Source organism: Armigeres subalbatus, chromosome 3, assembly GCF_024139115.2.
Source record: "Armigeres subalbatus isolate Guangzhou_Male chromosome 3, GZ_Asu_2, whole genome shotgun sequence".
Classification (NCBI taxonomy): Eukaryota; Metazoa; Arthropoda; class Insecta; order Diptera; family Culicidae; genus Armigeres; species Armigeres subalbatus.
In genome coordinates this window covers 352,781,072-352,795,639 of record NC_085141.1, presented here as the reverse complement: position 1 = coordinate 352,795,639, position 14,568 = coordinate 352,781,072, and the positions used below count along the sequence as shown (strand labels likewise).

The 14,568-nt window shown below is 37.0% G+C and overlaps 1 protein-coding gene across 7 annotated transcripts in view; it reads left to right on the top strand.

Moving 5' to 3' along the window:
• The first annotated feature begins 4,765 nt into the window (after positions 1-4,765).
• The window catches only part of LOC134226074 (protein germ cell-less), a 43,634-nt gene continuing 33,831 nt past the window's right edge, over positions 4,766-14,568 (top strand). Inside the window, exons 1-2 of one of the 7 annotated variants that reach the window (XM_062706604.1) lie at positions 4,766-4,934; positions 5,798-6,277. The gene's annotated coding sequence lies outside the window, so the exon portion shown is untranslated. Of the gene's footprint in view, positions 5,083-5,429; positions 6,278-14,568 lie in introns of those variants that run through there. The other 6 variants (XM_062706601.1, XM_062706600.1, XM_062706603.1 and 3 more) reach the window with 6 other exon arrangements.

Sequence of the window (14,568 nt, the reverse complement as noted above, 5' to 3'; positions counted from 1 at the left end):
CATGAAGGGGCCCACCTAAGGGGCCCCACACACGCTCCGACGTGTTGTACAACTTTGACTCCGCCCCTAGGAAATTTGGTTCGGTCGGAGAAAAGCCGACCGAGCCAAATTTCCTAGGGGTGGAGTCAAAGTTGTACAACATGTTGGAACGTGTGTGGGGCCCCTAAAACATTAATTTTCTCCAGCAGCTTTTCTACACCGGCTGAACTCAAATTTGGGTCAGTTTAACTCAAAATCGTAAAAACTGGCTTAAGGTCACTCCTGACGGAATCCATGTTTCAAAGTGCTCGCGTTTTTGGGGGCACACCAACTCAAATTCACAAAATCTGATATATAGGATTTTGAGTTTGTCAAATCGAAAAAATCAATCTTGTTCAGTTAAAAGATAATTACATCGGATACAGAGTAAATACATTTATTATCAAATATGAAATAAAATAAATATACAATAGTGAACATGGATCTAATCATGGACCTCTGCCCAAACCTCGTTCATATCTGCTGTTATAGCTGGATGTCGTAATAGCGGTCACTGATGCTGACTTTTGCCAAAGTGTACAAGAGCGACGGCAAAATCCCGGAACTGTTCCATCCATTTTTAGAGCTAAGATAAATGCCCGAAGCACCGTTGCGCGAGCATGCCATGAGCGTGGGAAAATGGGGGCAATTGAAATCGTACCTACTTGCATGCAAGGTGCTCGCGCAAATCTTTGAATTTTGCCGCACCAAGGTGCAAAGACGAATAATACTGAGTTAAAAAAAAATCTGACGCATATCTTCTTCTTCTTCTTCTTCTTAATGGCATTACATCCCCACACTGGGACAGAGCCGCCTCACAGCTTAGTATTCATTAAGCACTTCCACAGTTATTAACTGCGAGGTTTCTAAGCCAAGTTACCATTTTTGCATTCGTATATCATGAGGCTAAAGCCCCAAACGCAATACAACGGAACGGCGACGGAAACGGAAAATTTGACAGTTAGCCCATATATTTTCTGTCAAATTTGCCGTTTCCGTCGCCGTTCCGTTGTATTGCGTTTGGGGCTTAACACGATGATACTTTTATGCCCAGGGAAGTCGAGACAATTTCCAATCCGAAAATTGTCTAGACCGGCACCGGGAATCGAACCCAGCCACCCTCAGCATGGTCTTGCTTTGTAGCCGCACGGCTAAGGAGATTAAACATAAGTACAGACATTAAAAATGCTCTCGACAACTGCGACTCTGTAAGAAATTTAGTGATTGACCGAAATAATGTCACAGGTTTTAGGGGGGAGGTGGTCTAAGATTTTGTGACAGTGCATGTACTAGGTATACAGAAAAGCGTGACAGAGGGGGGGAAGGGGTCTAGAAATCCCAAAAAGTAGTGGACGTCATATTTGAATCGCTTCTTATCAGCACTGTTGACCATGTCTTTAATGTAATGTGACCAGATAAATTTTGTGTGAGCGCGGGAAAAAAAAAGTTCATAGTTTGAGATGTTTAAGTAATACGCTTAAATCAAATCTCTCAATTTTTAATTTTTACCAAGGTTTAGTTTGCTAACTGTTCAATAAACGTCAACTCATTTTAGAAGTCAAAGCTTCCTTCAAACGTTGAATATGCAGCTCCTGTCCGATAACTGAAAAACTATAGTTGCAACAGTTTTTACAGTTAAAAATTATTGCAGTTAAATTACTTTCAGCTGATGAACGACTATTGTATAGAATTTTGTTAAAATATTATTTTTTGTAGCGATAGAAGCAATGATTTCGAATTTCGAAAATTATTTTCTGAATAACCTAAACAACTCTTTCTAAAATACCTAACAAAAGTAGATACTGTGATTATGAATAAATTAGATATTTTCTTTAACAAAAGTTCTGGTTGAAGTTTGCGTGTTCAGGAATATGGCCTACGATTTTTGTTCCAATCTATTTCCAAACAGGTGAGACTGAATAAATATCTGCACAGAAAATCAAAATCCCATCAAATTTCAGATAGCTGGAGATTCCGGCCTACAATTTTCCAGGAATGTAAGGCTACATTGAACACAATATTCAAATTTTTAGATAACGTTTTAGTACCAAGTTATTCAACGTAACTGTTGGATCTATTACTATCGATATCGAATATCAACACTGTAAAGTTCGTCTTCCAACTGGGCTAAATTTCCCGCGAAACGCGGGACGTCTGGTCACATTACTTTAATGCGACTATAGAACCGAATTAATGTCATTTTCAACGGCTTAGTGGTTACTTGGGGCGTATAACAACTGTACTGACCCTTACCGCGTTACGTAATTTGTGATCTGTCCTGAATATTCACATGTCGTCGAACTTCGGCCAGAAAACGGGATGTTTCTAAAGCTAAGGCAGTAAGTTGTGTAAATGGTAATTAATTTAAATAAAAAGAGAGTTTCTTCGCATTTCTTGTTTTTTTTTTGTTTCATGGAATTGAAATGCCAAATCAGCTTGAAACGATTTAAAAAAATCGGGTAAATGATTATTATTAGTTGTTGCACTTAAACATATTGGAATGAATTAATAATAAATATTTCAAATGAATTTGAATTCTGTTAATGAGTGCACATAAAATATAAGGGTAGCAGATTTTCTTATTCTATGTGCAAAACCAATAAAATACATTTGCAAAGCTTGATTGCAAAAATATATGTGCAGTGCACATATTTTCTACACGGATAAAAATATAAAAGCTGTTTAGCTTAAATTTAAATCTAAAACCATATTCGGTCTATCCACTCATCCTAAAGATTATTTTAAAAATAAGCCTTCAAGGATTAAACTTAATTTAAACATTGGAAATGATTATTTTGAAAATAATCCTACATCAATGATTAAATTCCATTTAAGCAATTAATATCTTTTATCAATGTTTATGTTTATTTATTTTCCAATGCTAGAATCAAAACAATTCCCGCTCGGAAATTTGTTTTAGACATCTCCGCGATATCTCTGAGACAAAAAGTTGAGTCTCCTAGATATTTTTCTTCGATGTCTAGAACCTAGAACGGATATACTGCGCTGATTCCTTCGGCAATACTGCTGAGAATCCTTTGAAGATTCCATCGAGAATTCTGCGAAGACTACTTTTGGAATTCTGTGACGATTCTTTTGGAAATCCTGTGAAGGTTCCTTCGGGAATGCTGCGGGGACTGTATGTGGAAAACTGCTGGGATTTCTGCGGGATTTTTTTCGGGAGTCCTGCTGGAAATACTGCGGATATGTTTTAACTGTGAGGATTCCTTTGGCAATCCTGCACAGCGCACTACAGAGATAAAAATAATGGAACCGCGAGGAAAGTTATAACCGTTATTGCCGTTTCTTTTTAGCTCGTCGAATTTATTTTATAGGTGAGGGGATCCATACCCGTCCACTCCATACCCGTCCACAATCTGACTGTACTGCCTTGACCTTCCACGATAACCTGGTCCAAGATGATGATGCTGCTGTCCTTTTTCATGAACCATACTTGTTTCCGGCGGTCCTCGGGAATGTCGTCCAGCAATGTCGTTTTAGGAAACATGCTAAAAACATATTTTTCATAAAATCCGAAAAAAAAACTAAGTGAAATATGGCCGCCACCTACCTGCGAAAAATGTTTCGTATTGATTTTTTCCTAAGTCCCAATTATACTAAGCTAGGCAAAGAATACATTTTTGAAAATCATTGCAATGCATAAAATGAAGCTTAATTGTTAGCAAGGGCCTCATACGCCTGTCACTGGCGAACAAAGCTCGTGTACTCTGCATCGAAGCTTAGAACCGGTGTTAGGGCGCAATCGTTAATGTGAACATTTTTATATTCGGTTAGTTCTGCAAATAAATTCTTTTTCGAGTCCCTATAATCAAGCAGGTATCTCAATCATATCACATCGTTATATTGCTGCATGATTGAGTGTTTAATTTTGATAAAATATCGAAAACAAAAGTGTGCATAAAAGTTATTGCCTCGCCATAACAAAAATGTGATAGAGAATTAACACTGTTGTTTACAGTTTAGAACCAAATCCAGATGTCGCACATGTTGGGGTGAGGATTCAGTGCTCCGACTTCTCCCCCTGATTGTTAGGCTTCAGAAGGAATAAAATTTGAAAAAGATTTGAGAAGATTAAATATTAAGCTAACTTGCTCTTTCCTTTTTCTCCGTGTAGATGGGGAATTATCTCACACTTAACTCATTTCACAGTATTCGGTAAATTTTACCGAAATCTCAACAGCAGAAGTGTTCGGTAATTATTGTACAGATTTTTTGTAATTTTTTCCATTGTTCAACTGTCAAATCACCGAAAACCAGTAAAACTATTTACCGAACAGCTGTTGAGATTTCGGTAAAATTTTACCGAATTCGGCGATTTATTTTAAGTTTGCTCAGTGAAGCGAAGTTAGGTTTAATTGAAAATCACTTGAATAAAGAAATTTAAAAAAAAGTTAGGTTTAACGTACGGATTGCGAGAAAAATCCAACTTCGATAGTCCCCCATTCTGGTTTTCAACTTGACTAGCGATGTTATTGACCACCCAGAGTGTATGTAATTAAGATTGGCGACATGTGCCATTCTGTATTGAACCGATAGTAAATATACATTTTTATCCCGAATGACGTTGTCTAACGTCAAAATAACATGAGGTACCGTGTAATTGGTATATATTTATGAGTAGAAAGCAATGAGTGTGCAATTTAGTTTTTCCGTGTATGGAAATGGGACATCTGGAAGGTGGAACGGACGAGAAGTGGAACGGACATCAACAAAACAAAACCGAGCCATTTTTGTTTTGACGCAAAGTCTGTTTTCAGTCGCGTGCGGTTGCTTGTGCCTTTTTAGGAAATTTTCAAACTTTTTGGCATTCGTGCGCGAATTGAGGATTTATTTGCATTGAGTTTTTAATATCCTTAGCTGCGCATCGAAAGAAGTTATCTTTGAGCGAAAAATCTGTGAGAAACATCGTTTAAAAGTGAAAGTTCGAAGAACCACTTTGTTCTCCGTAGGGAGTTTAAGCCTTGAACAAGATTAGCACAGTGGGGTGAATTTGTTAAAATCTTGGATACGGATTTGATTTGGATATTTTCTAATCTATTGCTGGTACGTGAACTATATTCAAGACGGTTTCAAAATTTATTACGCTTAAATTTAGCCCAATGTGAACTCTCCCTTATTTGATATTGAATGGATCATCGAGTTATGTAGAGCTAGACTTTTGAAATTAGTACATTATTGAAGAAACGGAGAGGACAGGATTTACCTATCGAGTAAGCACTCTTAAAGATTGTTTTGCCGAATTTCACCCGGACGTTAATAGGTGAACAATTCCCAAAGTCGTCACTCCTGCTAGTAGTTACGTGTGCACTCTGAAAAATCCAGAACACATATAAAGCGTTTGCTTTATCTTAGATTGTTTCCCTTATCAAATTGTCTTTCATTTAAAATAGATTATTATTCACTTTACACCGGTTATTTCACGAACTCTTCCTTCTATGCGTTGCATGGTTTTGTTTTCATATTTACGGCGAAGAGGGAGAACACTATCAGAGTTGGATCGGTATGAATTACCGAAAAGACACCCAGACGGAATAGACGTTCAGCTGTTCCGTGACCTATTGCAGTGAAGTTGTTTCCAGTGAAATAAAAAAAATTGTCTAGTGTTGTTCATTCATTGTGTATAGAGGTCTGTCGTTTTCTTCACGTTCACGGATAGGCTCGTGCCAATCGATTGTTGATAAAAAGGTGGTGATTGTATAATCATCCCTATCTTGACCTCAATTCGTTTCGTTTACAATTTAGTTAAATAATTATTTAGTTATATCAAGTGCGCAATTTAAAAATTACATGGCAAAAATAGTGCAATTATAAATCGAAGGAATCCGCTTCGTTCTGAAACTCGGTGCAAGTGGAAACAAAGGTGCTGCGTCGAAAGAAGAAGCTGTGGTTTAATACACTAATAATAATCTGTTGCGGGGGTGTGATCCGTGTGTGCTGTTGGATGTACTTACTGCTGGCTGGAGTCAATTTATCGCAACAATACATTCATACAACTGTAAATGCATATTCGTGCGATTGTGCCCAAGTCGTGCGTGATGTGAAATGCATATTTTCATCGCTTAGCTTTACTATCTGTGGAGGGGATCTGACAAAGGTTGCATCTGTGAGTCATACCTACGCAAGCTGAAAGAAACCAACTGGAACTGGGAGAAGAATAAAATAATTACTACAGCTAACTAGTGGTTGCTGGCGTAGTTTTAGAATTGGCATATTTTATCGTCAAGTTAAATAATTCACGGTAAGTACAACATCACAACAATGTTCTAAATGATTGATTTTTTTAATCCATTTAGTTTTAAATTTAATCGAAAGTCATAGAGAAATAATTATATAATATTTTTTTGCGTTTCAAGTTGGTATTGGCTTTTTAAAATATATGAAACTTTTTTTTTCTGTGAATGGTCAAAACTAGGTATGTCATCCATGGGCTAAAATGTTTTCTGATTAAGACGGTGTCATTGAAAGTAACTCACGTTGTACACTTCTACACATTTTCTTATTTTTTTGTTAAATTTATTTGTTTAATAGAAAACTCTACAGAACCATTCGCAAGGAATACAGAATTTTCGTCTAACTTTTGAATTGCTTTTTTTTTGTAATCCATTCCTTACGATAAAAACAAGGTTGAAGACTTGGGAAACATTTTATGGAAGTGTTCCAAACATAACCATTTTTTCTGAATCCCGTTTTATGTATGACCAAAGAGAGTGAACTTTGGTAGAAGCACACAACATTACATTACATGTTGAATTTGAAATAATTACATCGAAAAAGTCAGATAGGAAATTTTGATTCTCTCAGCTGTACAACATTGATCATGTTGTTTTGGTCGTTTGATGTTCGAGGATGCTACATTGGGGGTCGTGCACTAATTACGTAAGCATTTTTTCAGGATTTTTGGAACCTCCCTCCCCCGACAGACCCCCTAACCACATAAATGCTTACGTAGTAAGTCTTAGTCTACGGTCCCTTGGACGTTTTGGTTTTTCCCCTCCCAAGTTAATTGCCCACTCCCTGGCTATTAGTTTGCCGGTGCGAATCCTCGCCGTATCTTCACCTATTGATCAGCAGGGATTAAATTCTGAAACAGCTGCCAGTGAAAGCCACCAAATAAAATTCGTTGGGTCATGGTAAGCGAATTGTTGTGTAGCCCAAAATGTAATACGTGCTATACTGTCGTTATACGCATAACTGTCCCATGTACATGGGAAATCCCAGCAAACATAGGGCAACTATGCGTATAACGGCAGTATAGATACCAAACAGTGAAGTCTAGAGTTTATAACAAAATTTTTATATGTGTGATAGTTATTATCTGTAACACTCGATTTTTCTAAAATTGTTACTTAGGTCATTTAGAAAAGTTAAGCAAGAATTCTCTCTCAATTGATAATGAACGAAACATGAAGCATCGATTACTCATTTTTGTTTTGTCCAATTTCCAAAAATAAAATTGTGTAAACATCGCAGTGGTTTGAATAGTTTTCCTAGGCTTACGAGAAGTGCTATGGGAAAAATCTTGCATGGGGTGAGGGGATCAAATTCTCGTTGCTAGCGTAAGCAGGATTCTAAATATTGAATTGCTGTCTGTCACTTAGTAAATACATTTAAAATACAGTCGCCTCTCCATATTTCGATATTGAAGGGACCATCGAGATAGGGAGAGATCGAGTGTAATAGAAGGAAAATTGAAATGGGTACTAGATCCGAAAAAATCCCGTTACTATGAAAAACGACAATAAAACAAACGTTGTTTCTTGTTGTTGGTGTGTTTGTTATTGTCCCAATCTAGTAGTCTTGACCATCTAGTAGTCTAAAAATTTGAACATATCGACATAAGAAGAGTGAATCCTGAACAAAATATGGTCAGAAACCATCGAGATAGAGAGATATCGAGATATGGAGGTTATCGAGATGTAGAAAGCCCAATGTAGATTGAAGGGACTGAGGAAACCATCGACATAGGGAAAGATATCGAGATATAGTCATAGAACATCGAGATGTAAAGAGTCGACTGTAGATTGGTATTCATATGTACCCGCCGCCGCCACACACCATTTTCTAGTTTCCCTCCGATTATTGTACGCAGCCCTTTTCGCTCGAAAACCCCGAAAGCTTCCCGGTCGGCCTCTTTTAACGTCCTTTCTTCATGTCCATAAAGAGCCACTGGTAGAATCAGAGTTTTGTATAGAGCAAATTTCGTTTCAGTCTGCATGCTGCGGAAACTAAGCTGGTTACGTAATCCGTACAAGGCCCTATTCGCAGCAGCAATACATCTTTTCACTTCACGGGAATCGTTATTGTTACGATTCACAAGCGATCCAGCGAATGTAATCTATTGAAATGCCGAGCATTTCGAGCCGCTTCAGTAGTATGCTGTGCTTGTCATAAGACGAGTTTGTACAATCCCATTGAATTCCACCACTTGATTGTATCTTGACAGATACGTATTTCGACCTCAACAGTAAGACCGTCTTCAGTCTCTCGTACGACTAGGACTACGAAGTCGAGTCAAGTACGAGACACTGAAGACGGCCTTACTGTTGAGGTCGAAATACGTATCTGAAAAGATACAATGGAATGGTGGAATTGGAATTCAATGGGATTGTACAAACTCGTCTTATGACAAGTGAAGACATTCCACTAAAAAGCTCAAAATAATTTTCTTAACAGTATGCTGTGTTCAATACGGTCGAATTAAAGTCAGTATATATCACATCCGTTTGAAATCCGTTATCCATGGCTCGAATACAACGCGATACAAAAAGAGCGAGGTTTTTTTAAAATTATTCCCAGAGGAAAGTGTTTAGGGAGCTCCCAAAAAAATGTGGACTTTGTGGAGGAATTCCTGTAGGAATTTCTAAATGAATTTCAGGAGAAATTTCCAAATCAACTCTTCCAAAAATTTCCGGCTGCATCCACGAAGAAATAAAAAAAACTGATGGAATTTTCGTTAAAGAAATTTCTGGAGAAATATGAAAAAAAATCTAATGGAATTTTTAAAAGAATTTCAAAAAAAGTTCCTGCACGCATTTTTAAATCAATTCCTAAAGAATTTCAGGAAGAAATTCCAAAATGAATTTCAGCAGAAATACTGGAATTTCCAAAGACATTCCTAGATTTCTCCAGGAATTCCTTCGGAAATAGCCCCAGATAGTTATTCTTTCGGAAATGATTCACCATTAATACATTTTAAAATTCCTCCGAAAATTCCTTTAGATACTCAGGGAATTCCTTCCCGGAGGGATTTCTTAAATGAAATGAATCCAGTAATTCTTTCGAGAATTCTTTCGAGAATTCTTTCGGCAATTCCTCGAGGAATACTTTTAGAAATTCTGTCTGGAAATCCTTCCAAAATTATAACAAAATCCTATGAAACTCCTGAGGAATTTCTGAATTAATTCATGAAGGATTTTTGAAAGGAATTCCTGAAGAAAATTCCGACATTCTTAGATTTCTTCAACAATTTCTTTGGGCATTGTTTCAAAATTTTCTTCAAAAATTTCTCCAGAGATTCATTTGAAATATGCTCCGCAAACAACTTCGGAAGTAAACCTTAAAATTATTTTTCAAATTCCACCGGTTGGTGCTTTGAAAATTGTAAGAAGGAATTTAAAGATTTGCTTAGGAATTTACCTCAAGAGTTCCTTCGGAATTTGAAACTTCCTCCTGATGTTGTCCACCTCCCTAATACCTTCCAAAACTCCTGTGGAAAATATTTTGGAAATTCTTTCGGAAATCCCTTCAAACTTCTTAGGGGATTCTTTAGGAATACCTTTGGAAATTTCTTTAGGTTTCGAAATTCGCGTAGAAATTCCTTAAGAAATGGGTTCAAAAATTTCTTTGGATTTTTTTTAGGAATTTATTTAGGAGTTCTTTAGGAAATTGAAGAAATGAGGAATTTCTTTAAAAATTCTTTTAGTAATTCATAAAAAAAAAGTTTGCAGAAATTCCTTTAGACCATTCGCCAGCAAATCTTTCAGAACTTCCTCCGGGAGATCCATTAGAAAATTACTTAAAACATTCCTCTGCAATTTATTCAGCAACTCTTTCAGAAATCACATTGGGAATTGCTCCATAAATTCCTTTAGGAACTCCTCCGGAATTGTTTTCATAATTTCCATAGTTCATTCCTATAGAAATTCGGAGTTCCTGTAAACATTCGTTAGGAAATTCCTTTAGGAAATAATTTGTAAATTCTTTTAGGAATACCTTCGAGAATGCCTTTAGAGAATGCTTCCAAAATTCCTTTCCGTTGAAAATTCCATCAAAAATTCCTTCAAACATATTGTAGGAAATCCCTTCATAAGTTCTTTCCAATATTCCTTCTGAAATAAAGTCAGGAATACCTTCGGAAAGACCTTTAAGTACTCTTTTGAATTTTTTTCTAGTATCCCCCTCTGAAACTATTCTTTTCTTCGGTACAGTAAATTTATGGATTTTTTCCCAACAAATTATCGGATAGAGTTCAGCTATTTTGAATGGTTTTACAAAAGGAAAGAGTTTCTAAAGGAATTTCGGAAGAAATTCTCAAAGGAATTTACGAAGGAAAAACGCTGCATTTGTGCAGCATTGTCTTCAGGAACTGCTTCAGGAATTCCTTCGGAAATTTCGCCAAGATTTATCAAAGTTGGTAGGATATTAGTTTTTCCCTAGTTTAAACCAACCATTTTCAGATAACTAAATACTAATGCTAAATTTCATGAAGCCTCTTGTATTTCACGTGGAAGAGAAGACAACGTGGACAATCTATCAATACATTTTTTCAGAACTAGTTATGCTATTGAAGTTACATTCAAACAGTTTGGCGTTTAAAAACTCTCAAAGCGTGCCTTCGGAATATGAAGTCCAATTATACACACTTCCTTCTACTATTATGATATAATTTATCATTAGATTAAAATGTATTTTGACGTAAACTACGTCTAAGGGTAAGACTCGGATACAGGGTGTAAAATGAAAATTTCAAAATTGAGGACCGTCACGAAATCATGTAAGATTTTGAACGTTACTAGCGCATTCATCTTTCGATGGTTTTTTGAGATTTATATATCAATCGAGAAACTCTCCACCAAGTTGCCAGTTGTATTCGATCTTCTGATTATCAACGTTAAACTAGGGTATCGGACCATTTTGGCAGCACCACAAAGTGAGTTTCCTTACGGCCGTCGTCCAGCACGGTAGGCTTTTGGGCTCTTCTTTTTGTGTGGTGTTTCGCACCAGTTTGGCACAAAAAGTAGAGCCGGAGCAGTGACAGCGGTCGAAAGAAATGCGTAGTGTGTAAGGGGCCCCATACACGCTCCGACATGTTGTACAACTTTGACTCCACCCCCAGGAAATTTGATTCGGTCGGAGTAAAGTCGGAGCGTCTGTGGGCAAGTTGTACGATCGTTGGGCAGTACAACTTACCACAGACGGTCCGACTTTACTCCGACCGAATCAAATTTCCTCGGGGCGGAGTCAAAGTTGTACAACATTTCGGAGCGCGTATGGGACCCTTAACGTAGAGTAGAGTGGGGCAAGAGTGCGCGTGGGATAAGAGTACGTTTTCGATTTTTTGAAGTAATATAAAAAGATAAACTAGCAACACTGCATCAGTTTGACAGGTATTCTGGCCAACTATTATCATGTGTAATTGTAAACGATTTGAATAAACAACAAGGGAGATATGGAGTTAGATAACTTTTTGGTCATTTTGCTAAAAATAATTGGGTTTCCGCAACTAGTATTTAATTACCATATATACGTTCAATCAGGTGAACATTATACCATTTCGATAACCTATTGTATAGAGTACTTTATGGTACAGAACACCAATCCGGTTGGTTTTCCAAGAAGTCAAAACCATTACTTGAATAATTTTTGGGACTGTGGGGTAAAAGTACGCAGGAACCGGTGGGGCAAAAGTACTCATATGAATCTTCAAGTTATGATGTCAAACCCGTATCTCCGGCCGAAATAAGACTTCTTCTAAAGCGCAAAGATCCACAACTAAGAATAAAGGGACAGAATTCGAAATTATAACAAGTTTTTGGGATAAGTTGAAGTAATTCGGTGCTAGAAAGGACTTAGCGAACAAAGCACTGAAGCGAAATAATAAAATTGTATTAGGACTTGTTGTACACCTAAACATAGCACGAAAACACAATTTCATCTAAATGATAATTTCATTTAATCAAAAGAAACATCCATAAATTACGCAACGTTTAGCTGGGAGGGGTTGCGAGATGTGTGACGATCCATATAATTTTTAGAGGATTTATACAAATAGTATAAGATAGAGGGGAGAGGTGATGAAATAGCCAAATTTCTTTAAGGAAAATGTTTTTATATACGCCACGCGAAACCTGATATATATTTTTACCTCTGTAGTTTTTTGCATATATAAAAAAACAATGGTTTTTCGTATGAAAGTGCACATTTTTGGGACTCCCTCCCCCTTCAAGAGTTACGTAATCTTTAAACATTTCCTAATATATGCTCATTAAACATCAATTAAATGTTATTAATTCTTATTTGTGGTAATATATACTCAAAGCACATGATTGGATAAATGCGTACTCTTACCCCACCCGATGCGCACTTTTACCCCACCGGTGGGGTAAGAGTGCGTTTTTCACTTGTCTTGCAATAAGGGTTCTACTAAAACGAATTTCAATAATTTCAATATTTTTTCCACTGGGTAACATAAAGGAAGAGTATATAAATCATCGACACTGATTTGATATGAAGAAGCTTGCTTCATAAGGGCCACATGATCGATTGAAAACTAAGTGCGTACTCTTGCCCCACCCTACTCTATAGTGAATATGTAGTGCATGAAAAGTGATATACTCACACGCGCATGTTTGTACAAGTATAGGATGATCGATTGTGAAAAAAGGGCAATGCAATGTGCAGCGATGGAAATCGACCGAACATGATCCGATTCGACGTTTATCCTAAACTGTACAGATCGCGATCTGTACAATTTACGAACAATATCGAGTTCCCATCTTTCTCGATTGAGTGTTATTACCTTGGACACTCGCACATAACAAAATATTGCAAGATTGAGTCTTGCTCTGAGAAATGAGTTACTCTAGCCGTTCTACCTATGAACGAATCGTGACAACTATTTGCCCCTAGAGCGTGAGTGTCTTTCTGTTTTCTTTGCATGACTACAAGCGGGACGTTGAGCGCGCTTGCTTAATTATGTGCACTGTACATTGAAGCTCCTCAACTAATTATTTAACATTATGTGTACTTTGTTCCCATTTTATTTCTTATTGCAGATTAATTTTCTGTAGTTTCGAGAACTTCGCTAGTTAAATACTTTTTAAAATCATCAAAATATTGACGTGAGAAGAAGCAATGTCTTTCAAATTTGAAAGTAAAATTCTTTCTGAGTAGCTTTCAATTTAAGTGCAAACTAGGTGCGATTCAAATTGGGTTTTGGGATTTTCAGCTAACAGCATGAAAAACAAAAAGGACACAAATGATGCCGAAATTGTTCTTCTGCGAATGCCATTATTAATATACGAGCATGTTATTGGAAAAAATATTCTATAAGTCCGTAATATACTTCTGTTTCCAGCAAGTATTACCAGTAAGCCGTCGTTGTTCGGCTCTCATGAAACCCTGTCTAGTATTCGCCGACGATGGACTTTTCAAGCGGTTTCAATCTGTTGAACAGAAATCTGGAGATAGTTTTGTACGCCGAATTAAGAATGGTTATTTCTCGGTAATTGGCGCACACCAGTCTGTGCCCTGTCTTAAAGAGAGGATCATTTTATAGCAACCTTCAAAATCAGTAGCAAGGACGGAAATCTTCGTTTTACTATCACTTGCATTGATGTTCAGTAGGCAGCTTCGTCATTGATTCGTGTTTGTTTTGATCAGAAGCTCGGCGATGCGGGCACGAACATCTCGCAGCATGCTGTCAAACTTCCATACCAAATTTACCGCCCGATCTTCAATAGCCGATTGATAATCGAGCGTAAAAAATGAATATCTAACGGGGCTGAAATGAATATTTTGAATTGCGGTAAATTTGTACCGATAAATGATGATTGTTTTTCTTTATATACTGAACAGATGCATATATTTTAGGAATCTGACTTCAAAATGTTGAATCAATGCACCGCAGTACAAAATGATATTCAAATTTTGAGATTTCAAATTGAATATCAATGTGCCAAGCTGAAGATTCATTTTGACACCGCACAAAACAACGCTGACACCGAGAGTCGACGCTTGCTGCTGTTCGTGCACATGCCGTCCGCTATTCTTCGCACATTCAAATTCGTGAAGGACTAGCAACTTGATTGTGTGTTGGATGTCAGCTGTTTGAGTGTAGTTGAAATGACTTTTTCTGTCCCTGATCAGTAGAAACGTTAAGAACGTAAAATCTGTGACCTTAATTTGTAAAACAATGTGAAAAATATAATTTAATTCTTTCACTTAAAGCATCAAGTTCGTTGATTGAAATTATTTTTAACTTTTGTCCCTCCCTTTGGATTTTTTTACTCGAATTATCCGAGAATTGTT